Source organism: Uloborus diversus, chromosome 8 (assembly GCF_026930045.1).
Source record: "Uloborus diversus isolate 005 chromosome 8, Udiv.v.3.1, whole genome shotgun sequence".
NCBI lineage: Eukaryota > Metazoa > Arthropoda > Arachnida > Araneae > Uloboridae > Uloborus > Uloborus diversus.
Genome location: NC_072738.1, coordinates 105,356,962 through 105,377,517, shown reverse-complemented (window position 1 = coordinate 105,377,517; position 20,556 = coordinate 105,356,962).

Below are 20,556 nucleotides of genomic sequence, written 5' to 3'. Positions count from 1 at the left end.
AAAAGAAAGATTTAAAGAAAAAAAAGCAATAATTTTTCATAAAAATTTTTATGAACTTCAACTGCACTGTAAAAAAATTCCGAAACGTTACTGAGTATTTCTGTGTAACGTTTCGGGATTTCAATGGGTTTTATCCCCTTCCAGGAAATATCAAGTTTCATCGTCAAAAAGTTTCCAGAATTGCTACAAGTTGTCCGAAGGCAGACTTCTCTCTGCTGTAAAAAATATATTTAGCTCCCAGTTTAAAGATTAACTGAGAGTATTTATAAAGTGTATCATCTTACACTGAATTACAGCTCCTCCATGCTGATTAAACTCCCAAAGGGAGCGAATAAGTATGGACTACTTAGCTTTGCAAGAATTGCAATCAAGTAAGATGCTTGATACTTCCTTGCAATTCTGACTTAGCTTTGGCCATGTTTACAATACTAGTAATGGAACTATCTTGATGAATCAGGAAATGCCAAGCTCGTATATTATCCCTACCGAAGATTATTTCAGAACCGTGACTAACTTTAAACTGGAAGCTTCTGGAATTTTCAGGAAGATTACTGAATTTTAGCGGAAAACGTTCCTGATTTTTGCGAGACATATTGCTGGCAGAAATTGGGCATATCAGTTGCCTATTATTTTTCAGGAACGTTTCTGAATCGTTTTTACAGTGTGGTAGTTTTCGATTATTTATTAATAAAACTAGCTTATTACCCGGCGTTGCCCGGGTGCTTCTCAATGCAACATATCATTTAGATAATTTAATGGATGAATTCTATCTAAATGAGAGTAAAAAACTGCATTCACACCACTCTAGGCTCAAATTTTCATAAGACTGTAAATAGCACAGAAAGTTGAGCATTTGCAGGAAAAATAGCATCAAGTAAAAACGAAAAAGCAATGAGACATGTTATCGGGGTTCTGTCAACGATATTCTTTGGTTCTGCCGTGTCCACTGACACGTTATCTGCGGTTGAATCAGGCGGGGGGTACATCCAATGTCTTAATGCAGAGACAAATGATTGTCTTGCATATCTTGTGGGACAACCTTTTGCGTGGTGCTTTGAATACAAAAACCGTTGTGCTGCCTTTAACGGTTTTGTATACCTCAAAGACATTAAAGCATGCTATAGTACTCTTCACATACATTTTATTCTGGAAAAAAAATCTTGGAGTGTTTTCCTAGAAAGAGTCGTTAATAAATTCAATGGCTTTTATCAGTTACAAATATATGCAAAATATGCCACCGTTACAATATTTTCAGATATGAAAATCATCCTCAATGGCCCAAAAGCTAAACAGATAGTCCACTGTACAGAAAATAAGGAATTCGGTCATTGTTATTAATAGCCGTTAACATTTCGTTTTACGGATAATTGGCGGTGTTCTTTCAAGGTTTCACGTGTTAGGTAGACTCATTTTATAATTTTTTGTAAGTGTTCAGGAATGTAACCACATTCCGTAGAAAACATTCACTTAGTATAAATAACTTCACAAAATGTGTCTGTTTTCCCTTTCCGTGCTGATTTAGTAGCATGCCATGGAGTAATATTAGATAAGTGTAAATTGCATAAAAAGACGTACGTCAACTACATTTTATTTCCTATGTTTATGACAAATTTCTATTTTCGTAGGTAAAAATGACAGTTAGATATTAATATTGGTGTCTTGCAACGATTCAAAATTTGTCTAGATTAAAATTTTATTTGAAATTTTTAAAACTTCACACTTGCCGTAAATGTTGTACATGATAACTCAAACTGAAGCAGGTAGTAATATCACTTATTTAGGTTTGCTGCTCTGAAGTATTCCTTTGAGAATATCGAAATTTTAATTTGCAGAGGCACAGTCGTCATAAGGGGTAGGAATGGTTCCACTGAATAATAGTTGCCATAGAAACAGTTACAGTTATTATTTTAAGATACATAAAGCATTAAAAATGGAGAACGTGGACGCGAACTTATGGAACGAACTATATAAAAATCGTCAATTGAACTGCCTTATAGAAAAAGAAATAGGCGTGCACATTTTGGTCACTATCCGCGTCGTTTTTTTTTTTTTTTTTAATTATTTGCAGGCCAAGAAATTAAAAGAAAGAAAAAAACCGTCTTGTTTCTACCTACAACTGTATAATGGACAATTCTTTTGTTTATGTTTTACAAAAACTTGATGCACATTCTGTTCCCCATATCCGCAGCTTCAAAACGAAGGAAATGTATTTCCACGTTTAGAAACGTAATCCAAGTACTAAAAAGTTAAATTATTCAAAATTTTCTAATTCTTAAATTCAACTCAAATCTTGCTCCTTAATACAATACTTAGTCCCCCTTCCAGCAGAAAAATGAAATACATTTTTAAATGAACCCAACCTTAAGCATGCAACATAAAATTATCTATATGGGAAATAGGTAAATTTCACATGCATTTAAAGTACTTAATCGCCTGCCCTTCTGACTTATTGATCGTGATACAGAACTTAAGTCTCATTGGAGATTTTAATTTCTTGAAGTTTAAAGAATGATGTATTGCGACTAGCGGATATACGTGAGATACAAATTGTTTCACCTTATCCCTCCACTGTGAACAGAGTTGCTTTATAACACTGATACGTATCCAATTTTATCTTACAGCATTTTTTCAATGACGGTTGAATTACTTAGTGGTAGTTACAAACAGTAATATTTTTCGATTGTTTACAATAAAAGTTATCGAACTGAGAGTCTTGTAACTGGAAATGGAGGTTTGCTCAACTAATTTCACAATGAAGACTAAAACGAAAAAAACTTTATAATGTGGCGTAATATTTCATCACGCCCATTTCAGTAGCAATCTCTTGGTGTCAAAAGTTGCCTCATACCCGCTAACTGGTTTAAAATTATTGCTAGTCAGCGAAGATGCTCCTTCAGGTGTACTATTGCTTCGAGCGTTAAAGTAATATAAAATTTTAAACGATTAAGAAATTTGTTCACGTAAAAAATGGAGATATTTTATGCATTTTAAAAGTTTAAATGTAAATTAATATTTCTTTACATTTTTCAAACTTAAATCTTTTGTCCTTCTAAAACTATGAATTCCGCCGTATTAAATTTTCGTGTGGTTTCGAGTCTAAAGGTGCACAGCCTTTTACTCTACCACACATTAGCAATCCTAGTATGATAGTTTATGTACATGTAATGAACCCCATGGCTATCCCCCTTCCAATTGAAAGATAAATTCAATCTACGCTACTATGCACAAAAATGATTATTTTGCAATTCATTAGCCATATTAGTATTTTTACCCCTGGTCTCTGATAACATGGAGCGATTTCTGTGAAACTTAGGTGAACTGAATTAGGTAAATCATGGAATAGTATAAATAACATATACATATAGATTTCTTTAAAGATAATACAATACTAAATTATATTTCCGATGCAATGATGTCGTTTTAATATAAATTTAGTATTATAATTGTAAAAACTGTTTAAGATTGTACTTCGATAATACCTATCTCATTTTGTTATTTTCTGTGCTGCTTATGTATAGAAAATACAGATCAAAATTTTGTTTACTGTTACGGTATTAATACTTGAAAACTTATTAGCGAAATGCGCAAGCAAATTGAAGAAGAAACACCGATGGTCATTTCAATGCATCTCTGTATCTTTGCAGAGTGCAATTTCAGAACTATTGAAAGACAGTATTTCTTTTTCGTTTGGCTTTTTTGCCAAACATACTATACGTTTGTCGCTAATCGCCATTAACAGCCATTGTTGAGGATACTTTTTGTGTTGATTGCATTTAAAATATCTCCTGGTGGTTATATGTTGTTAACCATTTTCATTTGCTTTGAACCAAATTTCACAAATACCGATATAGTTGAACCGAATTACTTAAAGATTCGACGTAAATCAAGCAATAGTATAAAGAAAATTTACAAATTGGTTTGATGAGGATCATAGAACATTAAATAAAATTTCTGTTGCAAGGATGAAATAGATGTGGTTTTAACAAAAGTAGTCCAATGTTTAAACAGTCGAAGATTGTACGTCAATATTGAATGCAATACTATTACCTTACTCATGTTTGTATTTTCTTGCTATTAACGGGATAAACACTGATCAAAAATTACACGAAGCCTTACTGTTGTGGATTTTATAATTAAGCAATATTTAAAAATCATAATTAACCGGTAACATCAAATTAAGTAGCACTATGAATAGCATCAATGGACCCCTGGGGCCTCGTAGGTCGCAGTTTAAGAAACGATGTACAGCATCATTTATTATATCTACGGCGTTCTCGCCAAACATGCTTCACCGCTCATCGCTAAACAGCATTGACGGCCATCGTTTAGGATACGTTTTGTGTTGATTGCATTTAAAATAGCTCCTGGTGGTTATATGTTGATCACCGTTTTCATTTGCTTTGAACCAAGGTTCACAAATTTAACGATTCAAGTCAATCTTTGAGGAAACTTCATCTAAGGCAGTTTTTTACGGGCTTTTCATTTACACTAAATTCATAACTATACAAAAATTAGTTCGTGCAGAAAAGAGCAATTTTATGACTCGAAATATGAAATTAGACCTCTTTGGGTGTTTTTAAAATTCCAAAAACCCGCCTATATGAATTCCTGAGCAACAATTTACCTTTGTGCCAAATTTGGAAGAAATCCGACGAAAACTGTGGATTTGTATAAGGAACATACACACATACCCACACACCCACAAACATACATCCATTTTTATATATATAGATTGTTTTGAAAAATATTGTAAACGTAGCTTTCGTCAAAGAAACACAAGTTTTCAAACACAGTATTCCGTACAAAAATTTACATTAATGATTATTTTAAGAGTGAATTCAATGATTTTTCAGTTTTTCTGAACTACAATCGTAGTAGTTTTCCTTGATTTATATACCATAAACAATTTTTTCTAGAGTAACAGCAAGTAGTTTTCCTTAGAAAACATTTTGGTAGGTGATAGCGCATGATTGACATTTTTTTACGCGGATTTTTAAGTTTTTAAAAAAAAATGTATTTGTCTTTCCTGTAATGGACGAGAAATAGTATTAAGCACGTTAAACGCATGAAAATTTCAAAATAATTCTCCTCATTTTTGTTCTTTGGTTATTATTTGTTTTATTGTTGAATGACTGAGCTTGGATTTTTACGTTCGATTTAAGCTCATAACATTTTAAGATAGGCGTCGTCATCAAATGATGTCTCGCGTTGGTGGAGAGGGAGGTTCGCAAAATTGACAGTTTGTGACAAGAAAGAAGGAGGGGGTAGTAAGAAATGTGACATCCCATATTTTTTATAAAAATATATGTGTGAAAAATAGCTTGACGTGTGACAAGGGGAAGGGGGAAAGTAAGATAAAGTGTGACACTTTCTGACAAAGAAAGGAGGGAGGTCAAATTGGATGAAAAAAGCGTGTCATCATTTATGACAGCCCCCTATATCTAAAAACATTTATGTTTTCTAAGAAAACCTAAATAGCAAATTAAATAAATTGCAACTGCTAAATATCATTTTGTTAGTGTGTCAGTGTTACTTATTAATGCAGTTGAACTTGCTTCTAACGAGCAGAAATGGGAGCAAGACATTTGCACGTTATAACAGAATTCTCGTAAAAAGCAAGTTCGTGAAAAAAAATTATAAAAATTCATCATAGTTTCTTTTTTTTTTCTTCTTTTTAAACACTGTTCAGTGCCAAATAAGTTGGTTACTTTGCTTTGCACTGTCTGAATGTCTCTTTTCTATGTTATTGCTTTTGAGGAATACACATTTACACATACGTATGATTTTCATATGTTTCTTCACCGCACAAATTAAATAAAAAGTACTGTCATCGCTTGTTCTCAGGATTTATGATTTATCCCTAACTTTGGTTGACTTCGGAATGTTAAAGAAAATTAACCAGAAAAGGATGAGCTGAGCTGGAAGTCAATAGAAATTTTATGAATCACAAAAATATTGCTCGCATTAAGAGGGGTTTGCTCGTTAAAAGCAAGTTATGCTCTCATAAACTTAACATTGTACCAACCAAGTATTTCTGGTTTCTTCGCTAAATCCGGGCACTCGTTAAATTAGAGCTTGTTATAATCTAGTTTGACTGTATTTCTATGCTTGTGCTCTGAACTTGATGAAAAAGGAAGGGGCTTGTCGGATGATCTAGCAAGGGAACCCCGTAATAAATGTGAGAGCTATTTTTACACATTGTGATAAAAAATGTTAACATTGTACGGCTGACCGTTTTTGCTTCATATGCGATATAAACGTACAAAGGTCATCCCAAAACTTGTCAAATTTGCTGTAGGGATGATTGAAACGGAAATATACGTAGAACTTGATGTGGTAAATTTTTCGTGAATGTCTTTCTTTTCCCTGTGTAAGGAAGAAAAAAGAATCGGTGGGAATGAAAATCGTTTTCTAAATAATACACACTAAGAGAACTATTTTGAATTTTTCATACGTTTCAAGGACTTAATAGTATTCCACGTCTTAAACAGAAAACACAAATGATAAAGAGAAAACTGAGACATTCCAGCAAAACAAAATATAAGACTATGCATTATTATTTATCAAAATGTTTTCTAAGGAAAACTTAAAAAGCAAACTAAATAGCTTATAAATTCTAAACATTGTTTTGATAATGTGTGGGTGTTAGTGCATTTCCTTCAAAACTGAAAAACGTGAAGTTTCTAATTATTTTATTTCCCTCTTGAGCTGTTTCTTTAAAAAATCAGTCGAAAACTTATTTCCTTTAGAACTCTGGAAAGAAGCAACTGCAGAATTTAAAAAAATAAATGTAAAAGACATGCAAATAGTTCCTTTTGCTTTTTTTCATTTTTACTTCCTTTTACAAAAAAGGAAGTATTGTATTCGCGAAAAAATTTTCACCCAAAAATCGGCCTTAATTTCCATTTTGCTCAACCCCAAATGAATGTTGAGGTTTTTTTTCAACCCGACCACACGTGGACATGTGCCTAGGAACGTACAGACACCCGAAATATTCATTTTGACGATCCCCGAGTTTTCTCGTGACGTCTGTATGTACGTATGTATGTGCGTATGTGTGTATGTGTGTATGTATGTCGCATAACTCAAGAACGGAATGTCCTAGAAAGTTAAAATTTGGTACGTAGACTCCTAGTGTCGTCTAGTTGTGCACCTTCCTTTTCGGTTGCATTCGTATGCTCTAAAGGGGGCCTTATGCCCCTTTTTGTGGGGAAATCATTGTTAATTTCGATGATTTTGATTCTCAAGTGGTGTTATAATTTGGCGGACACTTGGCGATATATTGCCAGTCTTTTGGTCGCCAAGTTTTGTCGCCAACTTGGCGATTTTGTTAAAAAAAATATTTTTTTAATCTGGTTTCAAATTGGCCACTGTTGGTGATATTTAGAGAGTAAACTATTGAAACATATTAAAACTGCCAATAATGAGAAAATGACATTAAATTGGAGTAAAAGGAAGTCCATGTGATGCACGCATCAGCTCGTTTATTTTGCAATGATGAAAGATGGAAATCCTTGAAATATTCAAAATAAAAAGAGACGTTTTGTTGTTTTCAGGACACTAAAAGAAGGTGATATGCTTTTTCTAAATCCAGCATGATCTAAGACCTTTTAAAAACTTGGAAATATGACATTAATCAACGGATATTTACAAGATTTTTTTTATGAAATGCTTGCTGTCGTAAACTACGGTATATTTTTTTCGTGGAGCAGGAAAACGTAATAATTAATCAATTTTTCCACCTATAGTTGGGACAAACCTAACCTGGAAACATCATAATGGAGCAATTAGGATCTGCGCAGCCTTTACAATGCTGCCAGGTTGGGTTTGCCCCAACTATAGCAAATGTACATATTCCAACCGTACTATTAGTGCTGTTAGCAGAAATCTATGAGTCAAAAAGAAAATAACATCTTGAAACCTGCGTTGGAAGTCTATTATTATTGTTGTTATTAATGCTTTGCCATTCATTGGGGAGACATTTTTTGTAGAGACTTTGGGCATCGTAATTTTTACTTCAATGAGACATATTCAATTGTCTACATATGAGGGATTCATATCAAAAAGGGATTAAGTCCACAAACTATAGTTCTCGGATAATCAAGGTTAAAGTTAACTGATACGAGTTAAATCCGTAAGTGCTTTAAAATATTTTTTCTCTATTATTATCATTTTTGTAGTTAAAAACTAACTTAAACATGGGTCATAATTTCACAATTCAAATACTTAGATGGTCATTCAAATTTAAGCAAGAAAGTTTAGTACTTGATCCACTTCAGCTCTGACCGACTCAAATGAACGTCGTTAGTGCTCTAATTTTTTTCTTGGTCATATTAAACTTCGTGTTCAGAACGTACTCATGTTATCATATTTTATGTATCATCTTTACACCTTGCTCATATGTTACCTTTTTTTTCTTTTTTTTTTTCTTTTCTTTTTTTTTTTTTTTTTGCTTTATAGTTGAATTTCACTCGTTAGATATAATTTTTCTGTTCCATCTCGTCATTTTACTGGCATTTGTTACACATTTTACATCTTACTCCTACTCATATAGTTAACTCACTCGAATGCTTCGCTCTCTCATCTTGAGTCTCCATAATTTACTCATATGTATCTTTAACTAACGCTGTTTCATCTTTACATCTTACTCGTACAGTTATATGCTTCATCTTTAGTCTCTACAACTTACTCATATCTTTGCTGTTTTATGTTTCATCTTTTCATCTAACAAGAACAGTGATATACTTCATTTTTAGTCTGAAAGTTACTCATATCTTTCATGTTTCATATTTCAGCTTCACATCTTACTCGTTATGTTTCATCTTTACACCTGCCTCGTTTCAGTATACACTTCGTCCACGGCTTTTACTCAAATATTTGATATTTCATGCTTCAGCTTTACATCTTACTCGCATGTTACATGCCTTTTGATTCATCAATGCATTCTACTGGTACAGTCATAGAAAAAAAAAACGAAACACTCGATCGTATTCAAAGACTATTAACACTAGAGACACGTGTAAGGTGTTGTTGTTTCAGGAATAAAAAGTTCTACATAATTATGTTAAAAAAATTGTTGTTAAGGGGTCTTCTTCATATTAAAACGAACATCAACTTCAAATTTTTCAATGAGAACCCCCTTTTTTATCACATGTTTGTAATCAGCATCCTTTTTTAACTTTGTATACAAAGTTTTGTTGAATTCTATCCAGCGGTTACTTCAGAATCGAGTTTTGAAAAATTCCTCTCGTAATGTTAAAACGTAATTTGATATTTTTGCTCATAACACAAAAACTAGATTGGGCACGGCAAAGATTGTTTTTTCATATCAAAATATGAATCGACCCAATAATGAAAACATCCTTTTCAACAACAAAAATGAAAATTTAATTTTTTTATGAATTATTATAATATTTTTTGAAAAAAATATGATCTGAAACCATATTAAATTTTAACAGAGAAACAATCTAGAAGAGCTCTTATGAGGGAATCCAAAATTTGAGCTCAAAATATTTAGTAGTTTTCGCGCTATGCTTAAAAACTCATTTTTTCCCACTTTAGGGGACCGTATACATTTTTAAAACAGAAATTATGAAAGTTAGTTTCTTCGTAAAAAAAGAAAAAAAATTGTTCAACAAAATAAGCAAACCAATTATAACGTGGTTTTTCTGCATTAGAGTTACGTCTATGATTTTTTTAAATGTATAAATGTATTCGTTGTCTCTGCAGAAGAACAACACAATATTGCAACCTTCATTTTTTTGTGGCTATCGTTCAAACGTCAATGTGTAAATAATGCGAAACACTACTTCATTGTCCAATAAAAGAATATTTTATAGAACTTTTAAAATTAAAAGCTACACTTAAATTTTGTCTTTTTTTTTTCTTTCTGCGTTTAGCCATTGCCTTTTGTAAAACAATAACTCAGAAAACAAAAATTAACATGCACCAACTTTTTCATAGAAACATACAATAAAACCTCATTTTCTTGCTAGTCATGTTGCAACAGGCAGTGTAGAATTAATGGCTCTTACCGGTGATAATTGCTAAAAGGAAAAACTATTACCTCGTCTAAATCGTTAAAAAGCACTCGAAAAATAGCCGACCGTGTGAAATTTCCTCTTTAACAGTATCCAGATGGGTCAATAGATAATATTTTCTTTTAGATAAGTTTGCTGGTTTTTAGGATTTTTTTTTTTTTTTTTTTTTTTGTAAAGTGTTTGAATAATTTTCAATGTGTTAAGATCTAGGAGAGGATATGTCAGTCGCAGTAGTGGGCCGCGTGCATTGAGCCCGTATTCTGCCCGAAAGTAGTAGTTATGGCTAATTGAGAACTTTTTTTTTTTTTAATTCGTCAAATATTTAACAAAACATTAATATGGGTGTCAGATTAAGTTGAGTTTTTTTCTTTTCTTAATTATAATTTAAATATTTTTTTTCTACTTACTTTCTCTGTCATTGTCCGTGCATTTCACATTAAAATCATTCTCGCAAGACAAAGATAAAATTTCAAATTATTTTCTTCTTTTTTGAATAACATGGAAAAATATGGAAAAAGGAAGAAAGTTATAATAAATTATTGTTATCAACTACTAAATGCCTATCTTATTAAATGCATGTTTTTCAGAATTCAACATCTGAATATTCGCCTTTAACTTTATGACACTGGAACTAATTCGACCTTCTGATCTTATTCTTAGAGCAAACAACGAGCCACATACACCAGCTTCGCGGGCTGGAATGTGGCCCGCGTCTTCACTGCGATACAATTGCGATCTGGTTATCCCATTCGATGACTGCTGTGGATCCTAATAATGAGCACAACAGCCCTGAACCAAGCTGAACTGAACAATGAAGCAGGTTTCAGGTCATTAAAGCTGAGAGTGCCTAAAAACTGGTGAATGAAGAAAATTTATCTCACCAGTGAGATGCCGTAAACATACAGAAGATAAATTTACTTTACCTACCAGTTTATTCGCACTCTCAGCTTCAATGAGGTGACTTTTGCATCCATCCCGATTGATTCGATTCCGATTTGCAAAATCCACAGCAAGATGGAAATCGTAGTCTCTGGATCGCTTAAATCGACTGTCGGGTACGCTGCGTGTAGTTTTGCTACAGGTGCGACAGTCTGAGGCCCGATAGTATGGAAAATGTTTGTTTACTAGTATATGGTGCGCGATACAAAATTAAATGATAAGCTTTGTTTGCAAGCGCAAAGTTACGAAATTAGAGAAATGACAAGAAGTCTAATTTTGGTTCACCTTGGTTTAAGATAAAATAACTTTTGTCTTTTTAAATTACGGGTTGGACCATCTCGAATCTCGTTGCTAGAAACAGCATTGGGAAATTACTTTCCTTAATTGCTTTTAAGAGCAATTACATGTTGAATTAAAACTGCCAATTGTGTTATGCTTTTTAATTAATACCACGCATTATGATCTTGCGCATCAAATTTAGATTTTAAACAAATTCTCGTTTTTTGATTACAAAAAAGCCGCTAAAACAATTAGTGTGTTTGTCCACTGTGTTAATTCAAATAACCAAATTTTTCCCAAATAAAGTTCGAGTATGAACGGTTTGCTCATTAACGGGTAGTTATTTTCTCCTGTTTCTGTTTTATTTTTTAGATTGTTACTTCGTTCATTTTATGTATTTCGAGAAAATTTTCATGGAATAAATGGACCTTGCTTCGCTCGTGTCTCCAATCTATTTAATGCTGCGTCTTCCCACGTTGTGCGGTATATTTTTTTACATTTTTTTGTGCGATGGCCCAAATTTCTGCTGATGTTCTGCGAAACTAAAAACGCGCAACTCCATTTTACATCAAAGACTTTCTATTTATTCCAAAATAAACCAGTAACACAGGTGAAATACATTTATCAAACATATTCACATCATGACTCTAGGTATAAGGTTGGATATTTACATTTCTATGAGGTTTGAATGATTATATAAGCAATCTAATAGGTTCATATTAGGAAAAGTCAAAAAGTTCCATTACTTTTAAATTGTCATTACTCGATTTATTAAGCAACGATCTATACGATGGACCAGCCAATCCCCATCCGTCTTTCTTAGGTTAATCCAGATAGACAAAAATCTATAAATATTTTAACTTTAAAAAAAAAAAAAAAAAGTTTTCGACCGTAAATTGCTTTTTGGAGCTACATTATCGGTCAAAAAGTATCGAATTACGGAAAAAAAGAGAACTCAAAAAAATCATGCATTGAGCTGGATAATCTCGAACTTTTTTTTGTTTACACTCCGTCACTTGATAAGCCGTGACCTTGAAAGAAGCGTTTTCAATGCGGTGACGGTCCCTAAAACGTTTTTCGTTAATAACTCCTGTTCTACTGCACAGAATTCAATGAAATTTCGTACATTGGCTGCATTTTGCTGTCTAAACATAATTATGTAGCAAAAAATAGGGGTTTCTCTATTTGAAAATCAAAAGTTGGTGCTAATTTTGCTTTGTATATGGTCCCTTATCAAAATTTTACCTAAGTAGTTTTAAAGAAGACTTTAAACCAAGACGGATGACACCTTTCTTTCCTTTCTAGCATGTATAATGGCCGAATAATTAAAAGTATTTCGTTTTTTTTTTCTATGACTGTACATAATGCACACTGTAAAAACGATTCAGAAACGTTCCTGGAAAAAAATAGGCAGCTGATGTGCCCAATTTCTGCCAGTAACATATGTTACAAAAACCAGGAACGTTTTCCGATAAAAGTCAGTAACATTTCTAGAGAATCGGGAAATCTCTTCTGTTCAAACCAGTCATGTCTCGGAAACCTTCTAGAAAAATTAAGTAGGTTTAATATAATTGAGTAAAACCTTCCTGATTTCCAAGAACGCTCCAGAAGCATTAGAGCAACCAAGGCCAATGCCATAGTTGCAAGTAAGAACCAAGCACCTCTCTTACCTGCAATTCCCGCCATGCAAAGCTGCAGCGATTCCAAGGACTTGTTCGCTCCCATTGAGAGCTTAGACAATCTGGTCGGGCCGTAGTCGCACTTAATAAGCCGGTACAATTAATAAACACGCTCATTCAACCTTTAAACTGGTAGAGAAAAATATTTTTCACAACAGTGAAAAGCACTCGTGTAACTTATAGTAGTTCAGGAAACTTTTTTGTGAAGATACTTAGTTTGAAGTAAGTGAAAACCTATGAAATTCCGAAACGTTCCACGGAAATAACCAGTAACATTTTGAATTGTTTTTACAGTTCATTATATGCTCGAGTTTTAAATCTTCCTCATACAAATTTCATGTAATTCTCTATCAGCGTTTTAATACGACTTCAAAAACATTTTTTTTTAAACAAAAATGAAGAACAGTTTCCCCTCACGTCGATTAAAATGATCAAATAGATGGTTTTTTCTTCGAAATTTCATGACTTTATTTAATGAATACAGATTTTATTCTTTAACACGTTCATGTTTCAGAAATATTCATATTTGCCTTCGAAATTTGAAGTTTCTTTTTTTAGCTATTAGGTGGTTTTTTATGAGATATTTTACCCATAAAGATGTTTCTAATACGGTCAAAACCACTGTTTACTGAATATCGTAGAACATCTATCCATTTATCTGTTTGAAAAAGAACTCTAATACAGAGTACTAATAAAATACCCACCCTGGATCTTAAACTAATTAATTATTGCCTTATAATTTTCCATAAAAATAATTAAGGTTAAAACACTTTTTCCCCAACGGTCACAGAGTTGTTATGATGTTCATTGCAAAGTCTATTTCAGGAATTTTATTTCACACTAGCGGTACCCGCACGGCTTTGCCCGTAGTAAAAAATTAAAATGTCATTTGGTTCGCCTGTTTATTTACAAATAATGGATGATGAATTTCTCGCCAATTCGTTATGTTCGTTTGTTCGTTCACGTTATCTTAATTTGCTCGGTAAAATTTTCTTGAAATTGGAATAGAAAAAAAAACAAAATCGAATTTTCGAAAAATCGCTTCGAGGTGCACATTCTCATGCATCAAACTAATTTTGCGCCAAATTTCATGAAAATCGGCAGAACGGTTTAGGCTCTGTGCGCGTCACAGGCATACAGACATCCAGACAGAGATCCAAACTTTCAGCTTTATCCTCATATAAATAATAGCCGATGATGAAGTAACCCGCGTGTTTCAACAATGAAACTCGCGCCACAGCATGATTATTTGATAACATGTTTTGGTAATGTTTAACATGCAGGGAAAAGCTTTATCTTGACAAGGCTGAACTCGATCCAGTGACTTAACTGTTTTACTGGTAAGACTGTCATTTTAGGAGAAGAAAGAAATGTAAAAATTGTTAGCAATGACCGCTCCGCTATCTACTGGAGTTAATGTTTAATCCACTGGAGTTAGGGTTAAATTGCCAAATTTATATACCAAAATATCACTAAACAGTTCATCGCTGCGTTCAAATGTACATAGAAGCAAATTTTCACCCATCATACCATGACGGGCAACTTTCTAGTTATTAGTAAAGATTATTAATTGTTTTGCGAGAAACTTTAATAGCAAAAATCTAATAAAATCAACAAAAAAAATTGAAAGCTAAAATCTTTTCAAATCTATTATTTTCATATCTGGCTAAACTACAGCTCCAAGAACTGGTTTGCAACCATGAATTTCTCCGAATTTATTTCTATTCCTATTAAGTCAAACAATAATTCGTAGTAACCAATCAGTTTCTTAGTTCTGTGCTTATAAACTAGAATCTTGTTTTCCCAATTTTTCTAACTTGAAAGCTTGAGCAATGAAAGGAACAAGTTCAATAATACTTTAAGATGTTTTAATTTATTGGTGCGTATGTATAGTTGAAAAATATTTTGAAAAAGGCCTCCGGATACTGATTTCTGGAACTGCTTCTTCAGAGAACACGACATGTTCATCCAAAAGCCACTGCCATAAACAAAGTTTTTCTTGCTGGTGTGTTTTAAAGCGTGCCGGAAGTTTTCTAAATAAATTATTTTTTCTTCTTAATCATCGTTAGTAAACATTTTTTTTTTTTTTTTTTTAATCTAAAGCTTTGGACAGTTGCAAAAATCCGTATGTGTACATAGAAACTTAGTCAATTAGACTGGAAAAGTTATTGAAATGGAAACGAATAAGAATTTCCAAGAAGAATAAAATGTTTGATGGAATTTATGTTTGTAGTGTCATATCAAATAAAGTGGGATAGTTTGAGATACATTTTAGAATGAATAGAAAACAATGCGGGATATTTTTTATAGTCTTGAACTCAAAGAAATAGAAGTAGAATTTTTTTTTCTTTTTTCAAACAGCTAGAAACAACTAATCTTCAGATTTGCTTAATTTGAATTTTTCATTTAAAGCAGTTATTTTCATGAACCCGCATCTCTCAAGACGGGACATTACTTATGGACGTCCCTTAGTAAGAAGATATTTGAAGAATTAAATGGAAGGAAGAAGCAATATTGCAATAGTGTCTTCGAATTTGCCGAATCGTCAGGCAAAATTTGCCGGGTAAGAAAATTTTCATGGAGGTCATAATGACCTCTTGTGAGCTACCATGGAGGCTTGCTTGAAAGATACATCTATTACTGGGCAAAAAAAAAAATATATATGATTTAAGCATTGTTTCTAGAAATCTTCAAAACTTTATTGCATCATATTGGAATACACTTCATATTCTTCATAAAGTTAATACAGTGAAACAAGGATGGGGTAATTCCGAGGGAGATCGACCACCTTGTGAGATGGACCAGTCAAAAATTTCGTTATTTCTCCTCTCAATCGATGAAACCACTACTTCAATCAGGTACGGAAAGACATTTTGTATGACATGCTGCTGTTTGCTTCTCAAAAATAAATAAATAAATAAATAATTATTTATCTAAAAATCTTTGTTTCTTTTTGCAAGTCGATTTTCTTTTTTTCTTTTTTTTTTACATAATTATAGTTATACAATCTAAGCTATTTTATCAAATGTAATCTAACTGCTTTTGATGCTGTCGATTTTTTTTACATAATTATAGTTATACAATCTAAGATATTTTATCAAATGTAATCTAACCGCTTTTGATGCTGTAATGTCAAGCTACATGTGGGCTTTCTAATAAATTAAAATCGCGACACAAAATCCACAGTGAAAGGTTAGGGGGGATTGTACTTCTCACCCAGACAATCGGAAGAGATGAACCACGTTAAAACGGGAGAGACAGACCACGTTTATACAGGAGAAATGGACCTTGAATACAACCTTGATTTTTTTTTTAATATTGATTTTCAAAGAACTGAGGTAATAATAAAGGATGGTATTTTTCTGCTTTTAGAATAGGTCAAATACCTACATTAGAAAAAGTTCGTAAACACGCGGAGAATGGACTGTAACTAATTTGAAAAATACTGTTAAAGTCGTTGAAGAAAAGAATGTGGGTGTTCGAAGGTTTACTTAGGAATATTATCTTTTTGAAAAGCTCACTTGTATAGATGAAACTGTTTTACAGTTGAATAATAAGCCCGGCAAAGTAGTGGTCATTAAAGAGTCTAAAAATGTGGTCTTAATTACATTTGGAGCAAAAGGAGAAACTATTTCACTTTTAGCATGTTGTAATGGCGAAGGAACATGGTTTCCTCCTTATTGTAGTTTGAAATGAAAAAATATAAACGATGAGTTGCTAGATGCAATGCCTCTTGAAGCAAATTAAAATGTCGCCACAGTCTGCTAATGTAAATTCTGATACATTTGAGGAATGGTTTAAAAAATGTAATGAAAATAAACACTTATAAATATAATAAATGTGCAATTATTTCATAATTTTTTTGTGGTCCGTCTCTCCCATTCAAATGGTCCATCTGACCCGGACTACTTCCGGTGAGGTGGACCGTATAGCAAAAATTTCAAAAATCATAACAGGAAATCCTTTAAAGATATGACCTTCTACATTAAGATTTTTGTAAGAAATATCCTAGCACTATATATATTTACCACGGAAAGTAAAATATATGTAAATGTAAAGCTTTTAGAGAATAAAGAAAAAACGGGGTCTATCTCTCCCGGAATAACATTATAACATCTTTGGAGTTTTTGGAGGATGTTTATGCAGTAGCTGACGCGTTTGTTACCATGGTATCGCCCTGACATTTCTACGATTATTCCTTAATTGTATTCTTTTTTTGAATGAGTTTCAGAAATAGTTACGAATAATTATATTCCCTGAAATTTACCATTTATCGCGATGAAGAGTGATTGACGTCTGGAACACATAAACAAACAGAGGAAACCTCAAAGCAATCTAAACAAATAAGTATTTATTTGAAACCGGCGCTTTTGCATCGTTTTGTCAGTGACAGCTCGAAAGCAATTAATCAGTTCAGCGAGAAATATAAAATTAGCAACTTTTGTGCGTCACTAATCGTCCTATCAGGAGAGTTATTTTCAGCCTTCCAAGATCTCTAGCTGTCACCGAATAGTTTCAAACTTTTTATGCGAAAAGTATGCACAGGTGGCAATAAAAGTTTAGTGTTAATGACTCCAAGCGCGGGTGATATGAGCTGGGAGAGGGGACGCAAAACCATTACCTGTTATCTAGAGGTTTCGAAAGACAAACACGGATATTTCAAACTTTGACAATAATTTTTGAAGCTTTCAGTACAATCACGTGTTATTGGCAATTTTTAAATCGATCCTGTTCAAATGAAAGTCAAGGATTCGCATTTACAACATGCGGTCGAAGAATTTTTTTATTAACATTTTTTGGGGGGGCAAGAAAAATTGAAAGACACAATGGCACATAGACTGGAAATTTTGTTATATTTAATTATAACACACGTATGTAAGATTATAACTCCCCCTCCCCCCCCCCCACACACACGAGGGGTTTTTTTTTTCATAATGAAGAATAAACTTTTGTTTGCTGCAGCATTATCAAGATGACAATCATACGTTAGATCAGGGGTTCTCAAACAGGGTGCCGCGGCACCCTGGGATGCTGTGGTAAGCGACGAGGAGTGCCGCGAAGTGTCCGTAATATCAATGATGTAGTAGTAATGTTTGGTTTGCCAAATAATGTCATACAGATCGATAAGAACATTCCCTCCCCCCCCCCCCTTTTTTTTTTTTTTTTTTTTTGACGTAGCATACGAAAAATTCACTAGATTGTGACTTGATCGTCATCAGAAAGCCTAATTGATGATAAAGCGTTATGAACGAGCGGTTTTAAATAATCAGACAAAAATTATTACAGAAGTTGTTATTTTGTTTCAACATGGCTCAGTGTAGGTTACTGGTATAAAAAAGTTGCATATTATACTTGTAGCCTAATTCATGTACTCGGCAAATTCGCAAAGATAAATGTTAGGTACAGTCATTTTTTTTCCTTTGATTTGATAACCAAGAAAAGTAGATTAATGGCCTTTAAGGCCGTGGATAGCTTTCTTAGCACTCAGGTGTCTTTATAATATGACACCGGAGAGTCGGGTGTTGGATATGATCATGTACTGCATACCTGTTTGCTACACGTATGCACGACGCACGAGTTGTGTGCATGAGTGACAAAAAAAAAGTTATCAGTTGCGCTAAATATGATGATTTCTCCTTTCCTTGGAAGTAAAGATGAAATTTTTGACATTTGAGGTCGTCATCAATAGTGGTTTAATACAATTAAAGAGTATTTCAATTCGTTTTAGTTTGGTAGTACTTTTTTGCGTTTTTGCCTTCAGTTTTGTGAAATTATCTTTGCCCAGAGTTTTCCTTATTACGGCCCATGTTCTGAATGGCACAAAATCGATTTTCGTTGCAAAAACTGCTGAAAAACACAATTGAAACTTAAATTTTCACTTGTTTTTACTTTTCCTTGGTTTCTATGAGTGTAGTGAATATGCAACGGGTGGCGAAATTCAGTCATAAAGGAATGAGATATTAGCTTCTGAATCTTAGGGTAGTCTTGCCTTTACGCACGTATTTCAAATAATAGAAATTGACTACGGTGCCGTGAGAAAATTCTAACTCTTCAAAGGGTGCCTCAAGTCGAAAAAGTTTGAGAACCCCAGCGTTAGATGTTAATTGCGGGAACGAGTGAATTCCTAAAAATACAGTCGAACTCGCTAATAAATAGTGCGGAGTGACAGCGGTATTTATTGGTTTTAACCGAGTGCTCGTAAAAAACGAATCCGTGAAAAAAAAAATTATAAATTTTTTTACATACTTACTTTTTTACTACTGAAGCTGGTAAAATTGCTTTGATTTGTCTCATTGTCTCTTCTAGAGACTATTGTTTTCGGGGAATACTCATGACCAAAAAAGTACCTTCATTAGCGCCCCTGGCTTCCAAAAAAGTACGGAGTTATTCTGCACATCAAAAGTCATTCATATGTTTGAGGGTTGTTTAGATTCATATTGTTTACATTCGTTGTTAAAATTGTCGCTTTAATTTTTTTTTTTTCTATATGTATCCTTATATATTATTTCTGTAGCCTGTTTTTGGTTTCTACGCCAAATTTCCCTCAATTCTTGATCGATTTCTTTGATTTACGGCTAATTTTATAGCTTATGGTGCTGGCTACTGACGAAAAATAGACCCAAGGTCTAAAAATTGTTTCTCTTAGCCGAAAAACCTGTTTTAAAGAACCAGAATAAGGTTTTCGGTCAAACTTATAACTTTAATTTGCGCTACGACCGACAGAGCTGAGTAGCTTGATCGGCAGAGCGTTCTCTTCGTAACCAGGAGATTACGTGTTCGGGCCCACGTCCGGACAATCTGCAACGAAAAAATTAGAGAAATAGCGCGCATTACATGAACACTGAATTAAATGAATAACAACTATGAGGGAATAGAATAAATGAGAAGGAAATGCTCCTTGCTGATATGAAAACATTCAGTGATTTTGTGCTAAATGGCGCGTGTTTTTTTTTTTTTTTTTTAAGCTTTGGCACTGGAAAGAAAAATAGAGCATAATGTAAGCGAAAATATAAGTAACATTTTTAAGATTTCAGACTACAATAGAATTGTTTTTTGTTCAGAAAAAAAATAATCCTTATATATTATTTCTGTAGCCTGTTTTTGGTTTCTACGCCAAATTTCCCTCAATTCTTGATCGATTTCTTTGATTTACGGCTAATTTTATAGCTTATGGTGCTGGCTACTGACGAAAAATAGACCCGAGGTCTAAAAATTGTTTCTTTTAGCCGAAAAACCTGTTTTAAAGAACCAGAATAAGGTTTTCGGTCAAACCTATAACTTTAATTTGCGCTATGATCGACAGAGCTGAGTAGCTTGATCGGCCGAGCGTTCTCTTCGTAACCAGGAGATTACGTGTTCGGGCCCACGTCCGGACAATCTGCAACAAAAAAATTAGAGAAATATCGCGCGTTACATGAACACTGAATTAAATGAATAACAACTATGAGGGAATAGAATAAATGAGAAGGAAATGCTCCTTGCTGATATGAAAACATTCAGTGATTTTGTGCTAAATTACTTCGAAATTGCACGTGTTTTTTTTTTTTTTTTTTGAAGCTTTGGCTCTGGAAAGAAAATTAAAGCATAATGTAAGCGAAAATATAAGTAACAGGTTTAAG